This window comes from Cupressus sempervirens, chromosome 11 (assembly GCF_028749045.1).
Source record: "Cupressus sempervirens isolate cs-2001-9-10 chromosome 11, ASM2874904v1, whole genome shotgun sequence".
In the NCBI taxonomy this organism is placed as follows: domain Eukaryota; kingdom Viridiplantae; phylum Streptophyta; class Pinopsida; order Cupressales; family Cupressaceae; genus Cupressus; species Cupressus sempervirens.
The window spans coordinates 171,423,897-171,436,440 of record NC_143128.1 but is presented as its reverse complement, the minus strand read 5'-3'; positions in this window follow the sequence as shown (position 1 = coordinate 171,436,440).

The window sequence follows — 12,544 nt, the reverse complement described above, 5'->3', positions numbered from 1 at the left end:
CAAAAAATTTAAAAGGAAGGAGACATAGGGTTTAACAAAAGTTTTCAAAGGTTAACAAATCTGGAAGACCAAAGACCAGAAACCCTGTTCACCATTAAGGGATTCAATTATGACTTTTTGTACCTAGGTTAGAGAAATTTTACCATGTAAAAAATCAGACCAATAGGACCCCTAGTGACTTATTTTGGTTGTTCTAATTCATCAACAGGGGTCATAGGCTATTAACACATTTCATGACAACATATGTCCCTAGGGTCCCTAGGGCCACTAGGGATGCATTTGTTTGGTTCCAATGCTTTGAGAGGGGTCATAGGTTAACCTATGACCCCTTTCAACATATTTCATTACAACAAATGTCCCTAGGGGCCCTAGGGATGCATTTGGTTGGTTCTAATGCATTGAGAGGGGTCATAGGTTAACATATGATCCCTCTCAACGCATTGGAACCAACCAAATGAGTCCCTAAGGGTCTTGGACATATGTTGTCATCAAATGCATCGAGAGGGGTCACAAATCTCGATGTATTTCATGACAACATATGTTGCCCTCTTGATACATTTCATGAGAACATATGTCTCTAGGGGCCCTAGTACCCCTAGGGACACATTTGGCTAGTTTGAATGTGTCAAAAGGCATCATAGGTTAACTTATGACCCTTATCAATGCATTTCATGACAACGTATGTACCAATGCATTGAGAGAGCTCATGGGTTAATGCATGACCCATCTCGATGCATTTTATGACAACATATGTCCCTAATAGGCCTAGGACCCCTAGGGACCTATTTGGTTGGTTCTAATGCTTAGAGAGGGGTCATAAGTTAATCTATGATCCCTATCAACACATTTCATAACAACATATGTCTCTAGGGGCCCTAGGGCCCCTGGGGAGGCATTTGGTTGGTTCCAATGGATCAAGAGGGGTCATAGGTTAACCTATGGGCCCTCTCGATGCATTTTATGACAACATATGTCCCTTTGGTTGGTTCTAATGTGTCGAGATGGGTCATAGATTAACCTATGACCCCTATCAACGCATTTCATGACAACATGTCCCTAGGACCCCTAGGGATGTAGTTGGTTGGTTCCAATGTGTTGAGAGGGATCATAGGTTGATTCATTTCATGAAAATGAAAGTCTTTAGGGGCCCTTGGACCCTAGGAACGTATTTGATTGGTTCTAATGCATCGAGAGGGGTCATAGGTTAACATTAGAACCAACAAAATTTGTCCCTAGAGGTCCTAGGGCCCCTAGGGACATATGTTGTAATGAAATGTGTTGAGAGGGGTCATAGCTTAAGCTATGACCCCTCTTGACACATTTGAACCAACCAAATGGATCCCTAGGGATCCTAGGACCAGTAGGGACATATTTTGTCATAAAATGCATTGAGAGACCCCTTTCGACACATCTCGATGCATTTCATGACAACATATATCCTTAAGGGCCCTATGACCCATAAGGACCCATTTGGTTGGACAACATGTCCCTAGGGGCCTTAGGACCCCTAGGAACACATTTGGTTGGTTCAAATGCATAGAGAGGGGTCATAGGTTAACGTATGACCGCTCTCAACACATTTTACAATGACTCATGTCATTAGGGGCCCTAGGTCCCTAGGGATGAATTTGGTTGGTTCCAATGCGTCGAGAGGTGTCATAATTTAGCCTATGACCTCTCTCGATGCATTTTATAACAACATATGTGCGTAGGGGCCCTAGCACCCCTAGGGACCCATTTAGTTGGTTCTAATGCATTGAGAGGGGTCATAAGTTAACCTATGACCCCTATTGATGCATTTGATGACAACATATGTTGATAGGTGCTTTAAAGCCCCTAGGGATGCATTTGGCTGGTTCCAATGCATCGCGATGCATTTCATGACATCATATCTTGCTAGGGGCTTTAAGGTCCCTAGGGATGCATTTGGTTGGTTCCAATGCATCGTGATGCATTTCATGACAACATATGTCCCAAGGGACCCTTTGACCCCTAGGGACGCATTTGGTTGGTTCCAATGTGTCAAGAGAGGTTGTAGGTCATAGGTTAACCTATGACCCTTCTTGACACATTTCATGACAACATATGTCCCTAGGGTCCCTAGGACCCCTAGGCACCCATTTAGTTGGTTTTAATGCATTGAGAGGGGTCATATGTTAACCTATGACCCCTATTAATGCATTTCATGATAACATATGTCCATAGGGCCCCTAGGGATGCATTTGGTTGGATCCAATGTGTCAAGAGGGGTCATAAGTTAACCTTTGATCCCTCTTAATGCATTTTGTGACAACGAATGTCCGTAGGGGCCCTAAGGCCCCTAGAGATGCATTTGGTTGGTTCTAATGCATCGAGAGGGGTCATAAGTTAACCTATGACCCCTCTTGACACATTTCATGACAACTAATGTCTGTATGGGCCCTAGGGCCCCTAGGGATTTATTTGGTTGTTTCCAATGCATCAACAAGGGTCATAGGCTCCATCTCAATGCATTTCTTGACAACATATGTCCCCAGGAGCCCTAGGACCCCTAGGGACACATTTGGTTGGTTCTAATGCATCCAAAGGGGTCATAGGTTAACATATGATCCCTCTTAATGTATTTCATGACAACATATTTCCCTAGGGGCCGTAAGGCCCTTAGGGACGTATTTGGTTGGTTCTAATGCATCGAGAGGGGATTCATTTCATGACAACATATGTCCCTAGGATCCCTAAGACCCCTAGGGACCCATTTGGTTGGTTCTAATATCGATGCATTTCATGACAACATACATCCCTAGGGCCCCTAGAGACACATTTGGTTGGTTTTAATGTGTTGAGAGGGGTCATAGGTTAACCTATGACCCCTATCAACACATTTCATGACAACATATGTCTCTGGGGGCCCTCGGACCCATAGGGACCCATTTTGTTGGTTCTAGTGCAACGAGAGTGGTCATAGGTTAATCTATGACCCCTCTCGATGTATTTCATGACAACATATGTCCCTAGGGGCCCTATGACCCCTAGAGACCCATTAGAAATGTGTCAAAAGGGGTCACTAGGGGCCTTAGGGACATATGTTGTCATGAAATGCATCGAGAGGGGTCAATGATTAACCTATGAGCCCTCTCGACGCATTTCTTGACAATATTATATTTAATAATAATATAATAATACTTTATATTTTAATATAATAATAATATAATACTATATATTTTAATATAATACTCTATATTTTAATATAATAATAATATATTATTAGATTATATAACAATAATAATCATATATCCCCTATTCTTTTTATTATTATGGCTGATTGCTTGGGGAGATATATTGGAAAATTGGTTTTGCAAGGGGATATTAAAGGTTTGTAGCCTTCTTCTCAACCTCTTACTTGTTCTCATGGTCAATTTGTTGATGATACAATTTTTAAGGTTAAAGCTGAAGTCAAGGAAGCTAGAAAGCTTAAGCAAGCTCTTAATTTGCAGTCTTCTACTTCAGGTCAATTGGTAAATTGGAACAAGAGCTATATGTTTTTTATTAATACTCCTGTTCCAAGATAAAACAAAATTGCCAAAATTCTAGGCAGCTCAATAGGATCTTTTGAGCTTGTATTTACTTGGGTCTTCCTTTAGGACCAAAAGTTTTTGATTCTTTTTTGGAAGATCTCATAAAGAAATTTAACAAGAAATTGGTGAGCTAGAAGGGTAACCTTTTGAGTCAAGCTAGTAAAATTACCCTCCTTAAAGCTTGTCTCCAAACCATCCTTACTTATGCTTTGAGTCTTTTCAGAATACTAGTGAAATTCTCAAATACTATTGATAAAATCCAAATAATTTTCTCTGGTCTAGAACTGAGGAAAGGAAGAGAATGGCTCTGATTGCCTGGGATAAAATTTGTAATCTTATTAGTGAAGGTGTATTGGGAATCAGGTCAATATGAAGTATGAATAGAACTCTTTTGGCCAAACAAGGATGGAGATTTTATCATGATGATAATGAATGGAGTACTAAATGGAAACATAAGTTTCTTTTTAATGCTAATTCTTTATCTAATTTTCTATCATCTCTTGATGTTCTCTATTTGGGGGGTTGTTTAGGGAACTAAAAGTACCTTGAGAAAATGTTGTTCATGGAAAATTGGAAATGGGCAGAAGGTAAGATTTTGGTAAGATACTTGGTTAATGGATCATCCCCTAATTGAGGACTTTGAGGATAGAACCCAAGTCGACAGATGCAAAAAAATTGTATGGTACTTTTGTGGAACATTATTGGCATAACAACAGTTGGGTTAACCTTGTTGATGTTGACTAGGTTTTTCATAACATCTAGATTATGTTGAATGCCTTTTCTTTGTATCCTCATCAAGAGAATAAGATGATATGGACTGCTGAACCTAGTGGCCAATTTAAAGTTTCCTCTATTTTTAAATCTAAGGAGAAAGGTAATCAACCTTTATGGAAAAAAACTTGGATAAACAGTCTCATGCCAAAAATAAATATCTTTTATTGGATCGTACTTCAAAAAAAAATTCTCACTTAGGATAATTTGCAAAAAAGAGGCATTAATTTGGTTAATAGGTGTAGTCTATGTAAAGCAGGTTTTGAAGAAAGAAATCATTTATTTTTAAACTATTCTTATAGTCAACAAGTATGGAGCTCTATTCTCAATTACTAGAACATAACTTGAGTTCATCAAAATAATGTTGAACTTTGTTTTAAAATTTGGAGTTGTCCATCTAAGGAAACTAATGTTGATTTTCTATGGAAGATTACTCTTTCCCATCTCTGGTGGGGTATCTAGAAAGAAAGATGTAACAAAATCTTTAGAAATAAACAATTGCCAAGGTGAGTGCTTGGCCAAAATATTGTTAGGGCAAGAAAGGAAAATTTTAAGTCTCAGAGAAGATGTGATAAAGATTTTCAAATTGACAATCCAATGTTATCCAAAGGTTCTAATATGAAAGAAGAAGACCCAAGATTGAAGACTAGATGGAAGGTTCCCCCTATTGGATGGCTTAAAGGGAACTTTGATGGTGTTGCTAAAGGAAACTTGGGCAAAGCAAGTTGTAGAGGAGTTTTGAGCTATCAAGAAAGTAATATAATAGATGCTATTGCTATACCTATTGGTATCTCTACTAGTCATAAAGTTGAGGCTACTACAGCTCTATATACAATAAGGCTAGCAATGGAAACTAGTTTTTGGAACCTCTGGATGGAAGGAGATCCCTTAAACATTGTCAATATTCTAAATGGTAAAAATTTGATTACTTGGTCAATTGAAGCTAGTGTTATGGTAATTAAATCTTTAATGAATAAATTTGAAAAAGCAATTATATCTCATTCTTTCTATGAAGGTAATGTGGTGGCTGACTAGATTGCCAACCAGGCTATCCAAAAGGGGTATAAGATGACATGGCATGGTGACTTAAGTAGGTTCATGTGGATTTGAAAGCCCTTATTAATTATGATAAAACTCACACAATGGAAGGAAATATTTGCTAAGATTAGAAATTTAATGATATATGGAAGTGAGGTTATGGATGTCAGTGTTCTTTCCCTAAGGAAGTACATTAATGTGATTTTTATCTTGGCTTCACATGTATATGTTTTAATGCATGCCTTAGTTGTTTTAATGAATGCATTTTCTTTGATTAAATAATTATCTCTTCATGTCCATTTGAGTTTGGCTTTTTGCAGTAATTCAAAGTCTTTGGAAATGGGTGAAGAACCAAGAAAATAGGAGCCAAAAAATTGTAAGGCATGGAAGGCCAAAGCTTCTGTTTGGAAAATTCTATAGAAGGGTAATGTCACCACTTATTTGGAGTTCCTTCATGGATGTAAACCTCATGTTATGGATGCATTCTTCAAAAAATGGATTGAAGATATGGTTTCCCTGCATGGGGTGACAGTGCATTTAATTGAAGATTTCATAGCTGAGGTCACGAGTTTGCCTAAGGAAGGCATAAAGTTTAGTAAAGAAACAAGTATTCCAAATGCTATGTTTAAGAAATTTCCCAAAATGGATGAAGAGGAAAAGAATCTAGAGAAGAATGACAATTTTTATGAACTGGGTCAAATTAAGGTTATCTGGCAGGATTTGCTCTCTTGCATCCATGAGTATTTTATTTTAGATGGTCAAGCTAAGAGTGTTCATAAATTTCATTTTATGTTCCTCAATAACTTTAGGCACAAGGATAGGCTCTCATTTCCTTTTTATCTGAGATTTTCTTTACTCCAAAGTTTGCAAGCTCATAGGAAAAAAGAGTCTCATCTGATATTACATGAAGGGTTAATTTTACTTATTGAGGATTATTGTAAAAATAAGGTTAAGTCTTCCCCTCCTTCTGAGAAAAAGAAGGGCTCCATTAGCAAAACTTACTCTAGGAAGAATATGGGTGATGAAGGAGTTAAGGGGAAAAGGAGGAGTCTGAAGCAGGAAACCTAAGAAACCCCTTAGAAAAATATGGAAGAGATTACTGAGTCTGATAACTCAGATAATAATGACTAGAAATTTTTTGAGGAGAAGAATACAGATGTGGGAGATTTTAGTTCTAATTTGGAAGGCTACCTAGGTAGTAAGGATGAGATTGGTAAGGATAAGGAGGAAGAAAGAAATGAGAAAAATACAGGGTCGAGTAATGTTGGTGAAGAGAAAATTAATCAAAGTGAGCATTCCTAGGGAGTGAGGGATGAAAAAGAAGAAATGGTGAAGGAAAAGGAGGACCTTACTAATAAGGTTGTTGTGAATGTAAGGGAAGATTCAAGGACAGAGAAGGATGAGTCTACTAGTAGGGAAGAAATGGAGAAGGAGAAGAATGAGTCTACTGGTAGGGATACTATGCTTTCTTTCCTACATACTACAAAGCTTAAAGTTGATACCTCTCTTCAAGCTAAGTCATGGATGTATAATTAATTAATGAGTTTGAAAAGAAATTTGGAAAAGGTGCAATAGGAGTAGGAAAATGACCGCACAAAGATCAGTCAAATGGAAGTCCAGGTTGGTAATATACCAGACAAACTAAAGGAATATGAACATAAACTTCATTTATTGATGAAAGAAAGTGGCCATAAGATGGAGCAGGTTACTTCCAGCATTTGTGCAGCTGCTATAAGTTTAGGGAAGCAAGCCAATGAAGAAATCATGTCTCTAGGTGGACCAAGTAAAAGAACCAGACAAAGTTCTAAGAAAAAGACAGTCGAGGTAACTAGGGGATCTACTGCTAATACCATCCAAAGCATTATGGAGGTAGGCAAAGAGGTGGTGAAAATGATTAAAGAAATGCAATAGTAGCTAGTAGTGTCACTGGTATCTGGTCTTTGTTTTTGTAGTGGTCTTGGTAATTGGTTGTTGATTTTAGTTATTTTAGTTGGTTTTTGTCTATTGTAAAAAGTAGGTTCCAAGTCCTTGTAAAACCTAGGTTTTTTTCATGGTCTTTTTATGTGGTTTCAAGCTCCTATAAAACCTAATTTTTTTATTGTTAAACTAGAGGTTTTAGATCCTTGTAAAACCTAGTAGTGCTTCATGGTTTATCTTTTACTTTTCTGTTAAGGGTTTTGGGTCCCCTTCAAAACATAGTTTAACCTTAATTTAAAACAATAATAGTCATATATATTACTAGATTATATATTTAATAATAATAATCATATATATTAATATATATAATAATAATTATATGATATTATTGTTGAGTTGTCGTTACACACGATGCTAAATGGCAAGAATTCTTGCGAACTCCTCTCTTGAAAGGCTGATCTTGTCAATCAACTCCTAGGTTCTGGGTGATCTTATGACCTACTAGAATCTATTCAGTTGAAGATAAATGTGATTGTTCATGAGGAGGCCTTTTTTGGTTCATTTTGGTTTCAGATGAGATGAAGAATCTGCATGCTGCTTTAAAATAAAACACGCAAGGAAGAACTATGTTTTTGTATTTTCATGTTTTTTGTGAATGCAATCAAACAATGCAACTAGTATGAAGTCCTATTCTAACAAGGGAGTTAGTAAAGAAAATAACAAAAAATTTGAAGCAAATAACATGAAATTGAAATCCTAACAGACATAAGCTATGGAAAATGACACGTCTATGAGTAAAGCTTTCAAAGAAATCGGTGGGTAACCAATGAAAGAAGGAGCAACACTTCCTTGATTCCATTGATGCAATAGTTGGTGAGAAACTTAGTGATCGTATGATGTTTCAACCTTCATCAAATCGCAAGGCAATGGAAAGTGCGCCCATGCGAGATGAAAAGCTATGTCAATTCGATGATTTCTTCTCAAGTTAGATATGTTAGCAAAATTAATCAAAACTGTAGCAAACACCAGAACTAATGAATCAAACAACCAGAAACAAAGCAATAAACTTTTGGCTCAATCAAAATCACATAAACATAAATTTACAAAATAATGACATAGTTAGGCAAGAATTACTACACTCCAAATGCGAGCACCAAAAGCATAATTTTATTGCAAAATAATGGCGGCCACAATTACATATTACAATGAAGTATTTATAAGAAATCATCTCCTCAATTTGTGTTGAGAGTGAAATATATCTTCATGCAATAGATGCTCTTAAATTAATAAAACAAACTAAGTATATACAAACTAACAATCTAACTAGTGCTAAGTAAGACTCCATCCATTTTTTATTCATTAATTTGATGCATTAGCCTTTATATGTCAAAAAAAAAGAATTTATGAGAGGAGAAAGAATAAGAAAGCCTTCAATTGAAGTGGAAGTTTCTGGAGGTGCCAAAAATGTAAGTTGATCCTTCACTAAGCATTTTCCAGAGTTAAACTATTGTCAAAATGTATGCTTGATGCATGGAACGATCTATTTTTGGAACTGATAGTTAACTATTGGTGCACCTCTGGAAAAGTGGACCTACACACCTGTAGACCTATGGACCTGTGCACCTCAAAAGGGTCCAAAATCTCAAAATTTTATTGAGTGTCAAAATTAAAATTCTGGCTTCTGGGTTTTCTTCCGCTTCATCCCAAAGCTATGTCTGGATGTTTGCCCTTGAATTTCTCTATTATTTTAGTAATCTTTACCACATCCGGTAAATCTAAAGTCTCATATTTATTTTTGACTTTTTTTCTATAGTTGTCTACCTCAATTTGAGTCTCACCAAAATCCTCGAGTTTGGTATCCAACTCTAATAAGGCTTCCTCTATTTTAAAAGCATGTCGGATGTCCTTATTGTAGAAGCTTCCTCAAAAATCTTCCTAAATATCTCCACTACTACCTCTACTGGTAATATCCTCAAAAATCTCTAAGCACGCATCACTATAATGCCTCTTTGCTTCCAAAATGTAATGTAATGTTTCCACATGTAATGTTTCCATTACTTTATTACTATCCACAATCTTCTCAATCCAATCATCAATTAAATCCAATTCCTCCATTGTATATACATCTATCAAAATCCTATATCTTTTCCCCTTTATGGTTTGCAAAACTTATAAGTCTTTACTCCAGGCTCGTACTTCATCCATTATACTAAAATCCTACTTCAAAATCACTACCATCTTATTCACATTCTCTTGCATAGTGTGTAGTAACTTTATATTTCCCTAGATGATCAAAACATACTTTTCTTCAAAACTTTCTTGCCACTACTGATAGGTTTTCAAAAATGGGTCCAGATGTACACCCCTCCCTTCTTTGAGTACACCATTTAGGGTCTCCTTGGGGTGCTTAGAGTCTAATGGAAAAACAACTTTGGCTACATATCCTCTCAAGATTTCATTTTTCCTTCAAAGTGTTCTAAGTTTGGCCCCTTCCTAGTCCATCCTTTTGAAAACTTCTTTTATCTCCATCGTCACCATCAATCTAGCTATATCCAATGTGGGCTTCCCAAGCATGACCTAATCTGATAATCTTGTGGGTCTGAGCTTTTCACATCTACATCAAGAGGAGGGATGGCCCCTTGAACAAAAAAATCTTGATCCTGAGTGTTGTTGATAAATGCCAACGGTCTTACCTTCATGTAACGGGGACTTAGGCTTATTCAAGACCTTGGCCAAAAGGATATCCTCCCTATCTGCATGGAATTGTGGCTTCATGCTTCTCATCATTTCTTTTCTCAGCCACCTTGGAATCTGTTCACTTGAAGGCATGCCTTGGGAGGATGAAGGAGTATGCTTAGCTACCTTTTTTCTCTTATCACTCCTCCTGAGAGTTCTTTCTCATTGCAAGGGCTCTCCTTCTATGGCCTCCATCTCTATGGATCCTATGGCTTGCACCTTAGTGTCTTGGGAGGCTTTTTGAGAATATTCTAATATCTGTCCCTCTTTTGACACCTCATCAGTTGCCATTTGTTGTGGCTACTCCTCTGGTTCCTTCTAAACATGTTCTTCTTCAGAACTTGGAGGCAGAGGAGTAACTGAGCCTTTATCCACCACCATGACTTGTGGTGGGGATGGGGGAGGAAGATCAGACATTATGATTCTAGTGGCATCTACATTCAGTCCTCCTATTGGGGTTCACCTGTAGGCGTATCCATGATCTTATCCCCAACCAATTCTATTCCCATAGGTATGAAGTCAAAATCAGACATTTTAAACACATCATCACCCTCTACATCCTGCTCATCCACCCATTGTTGTACTTTGTCTTCTAAAGAAGAAACTTGCAAAGGTTCCTTTGGGGCAGATGGTAGTGTTACCATGGAAATTCTCCTCTTTTCTTGTTCTACGATTCTAGCTAGTTAGGTTCTTCTTTATATGGACACATCCTCCTCCTCCTCCTCCTCTTCTTCTTCTTCTCCCTTGAGAATAGGTTCTGAGATAGATGGAAAAGGAACCATCATTCTGATCACCCTTTTCCTTTTCTTCATTAAGATCTTGATCTTCTTCTCTTTCTTGGAGGTGGAAGGAGATGTTGGTTCTGCCTATGAAGGCGGAGAGACTTGTTGGATTTCACCCTCTTCTATTTGGCTGGGTACAAATGGAGGCAATTGAGGGTTAGGCATGTCTTGAGAAGCCCCCGTGTCTTTTGATCCTTGCACATCTTCTCCCTAATACTAAGGAGGTTCCTATACTATGCACTCTTATGTATCTACCCTTTGAAGAAAAGTCCTCTTTATTTTTCCTTTTCCTTTCCACTTGGGAGGGCAATAGTATCCAATTGGGAAATCTAGTTGGTATACTATCTCTGGCTTTATTGGTGACTGGGCCAAAAAGGTAGGAATGGTAACCTTCTTTCCTCTACCTTTATCAAGGTGGGCTTGTGTGTGAAAATCACAGTGTTAGGTATTGGATCAAGTTGGAATGGTTTCTTGATCCAATCCTATGTCATCTTAATGACGTACCTCATGGTATGATTTATATCATCACTTTCCTCCCTATCCACCTCAACATTCATTATGGTCCTCTTCCCAATCTTATCTGTTTTGAATAAGGGATCTAGTAGCTCCCCCAAGTGTCACTTCAATACCTCCTCTAGAATTTGAACCTTCAAAGCCTTTTCAACCAAATACAAAGTCATCCTACAATAGTCCCTAATATGAACATCGTAGTCATTTGTTGCATTCATCTAGTGGTCCTCAATGGCCTCTTCATGGTGAAATTCCCTACCAACTAGACTCTCAACTTTACCAATATTGTCAAAATAAGGCCTAGGAGAATTGTACTCCTCAAGGGGATATTGTTCCCACTCCCATTCAAAATACAAAATATCTTTCTTCTACTTAACCTGGTATGGTCCTATGACTAGGGGCCATGTCCAACATGGTCTTCATTGTCTACTTACCCTGTCATATATAGATTCAATTTGCCGTGCAATTTCCAATAGGACCAGTCTATCACAAGGATATCTAGGGAGCTTCTTTGGATTTACAATGGCACTAGCTACCTTTAGATATGTGAAAGTTTTAAATTGAATGTAGTATGCCTTGAGAGCTTTATTTGTGTAACCACATCATCAGATAATTATTTTGCATAGTCTCCCTCAATAAAATGAATGCATCATTCATGATTCAATATTCTTTGCTTTGTCCTGAGAGCTTCTTCTTCACTAATTGAGGGTAGATGATGTATGGCCAAGCATTGGGATCTAGTATGCTACCCTTCTTGTACAATCTAGGATAGTTTGTTACCCTTGCTGCTAGCAGACATACCCAATGTGAATTCATGTAGAATTTCTTCTTGTCTTTAACTTCCTCCAATTGTTCGCACAAGTTCTCACTCAATGTGGTGGCCCAGTCAAGTGACATCCTTGTCATCTTAATAGTCTCAATGAAATTTACCATAAAAACACTCAAGTTTTCAGCTACTAGTAGACCCATCACCCTACTCAAAAGAATGATAGAGTATCCAATATCCTCCTTCATGTACCCCCTTGTCATATCCACTTTTCCTATTATCTTCCTAAGAGGAGTCTTCTCAATGAGGTAGGAAGATTGAATGATGTATGTCGCCTCTTTCAGGTGCTCCCTATACCACCTTTTAGCTACCTCATATATGAATCTAATGAATTGATCTTCCCTAGGAAGATGGAAGACCCTCTCAATTTTATCGTCGAACGTCAAGATCAACTTCTCTAGTTACACTCT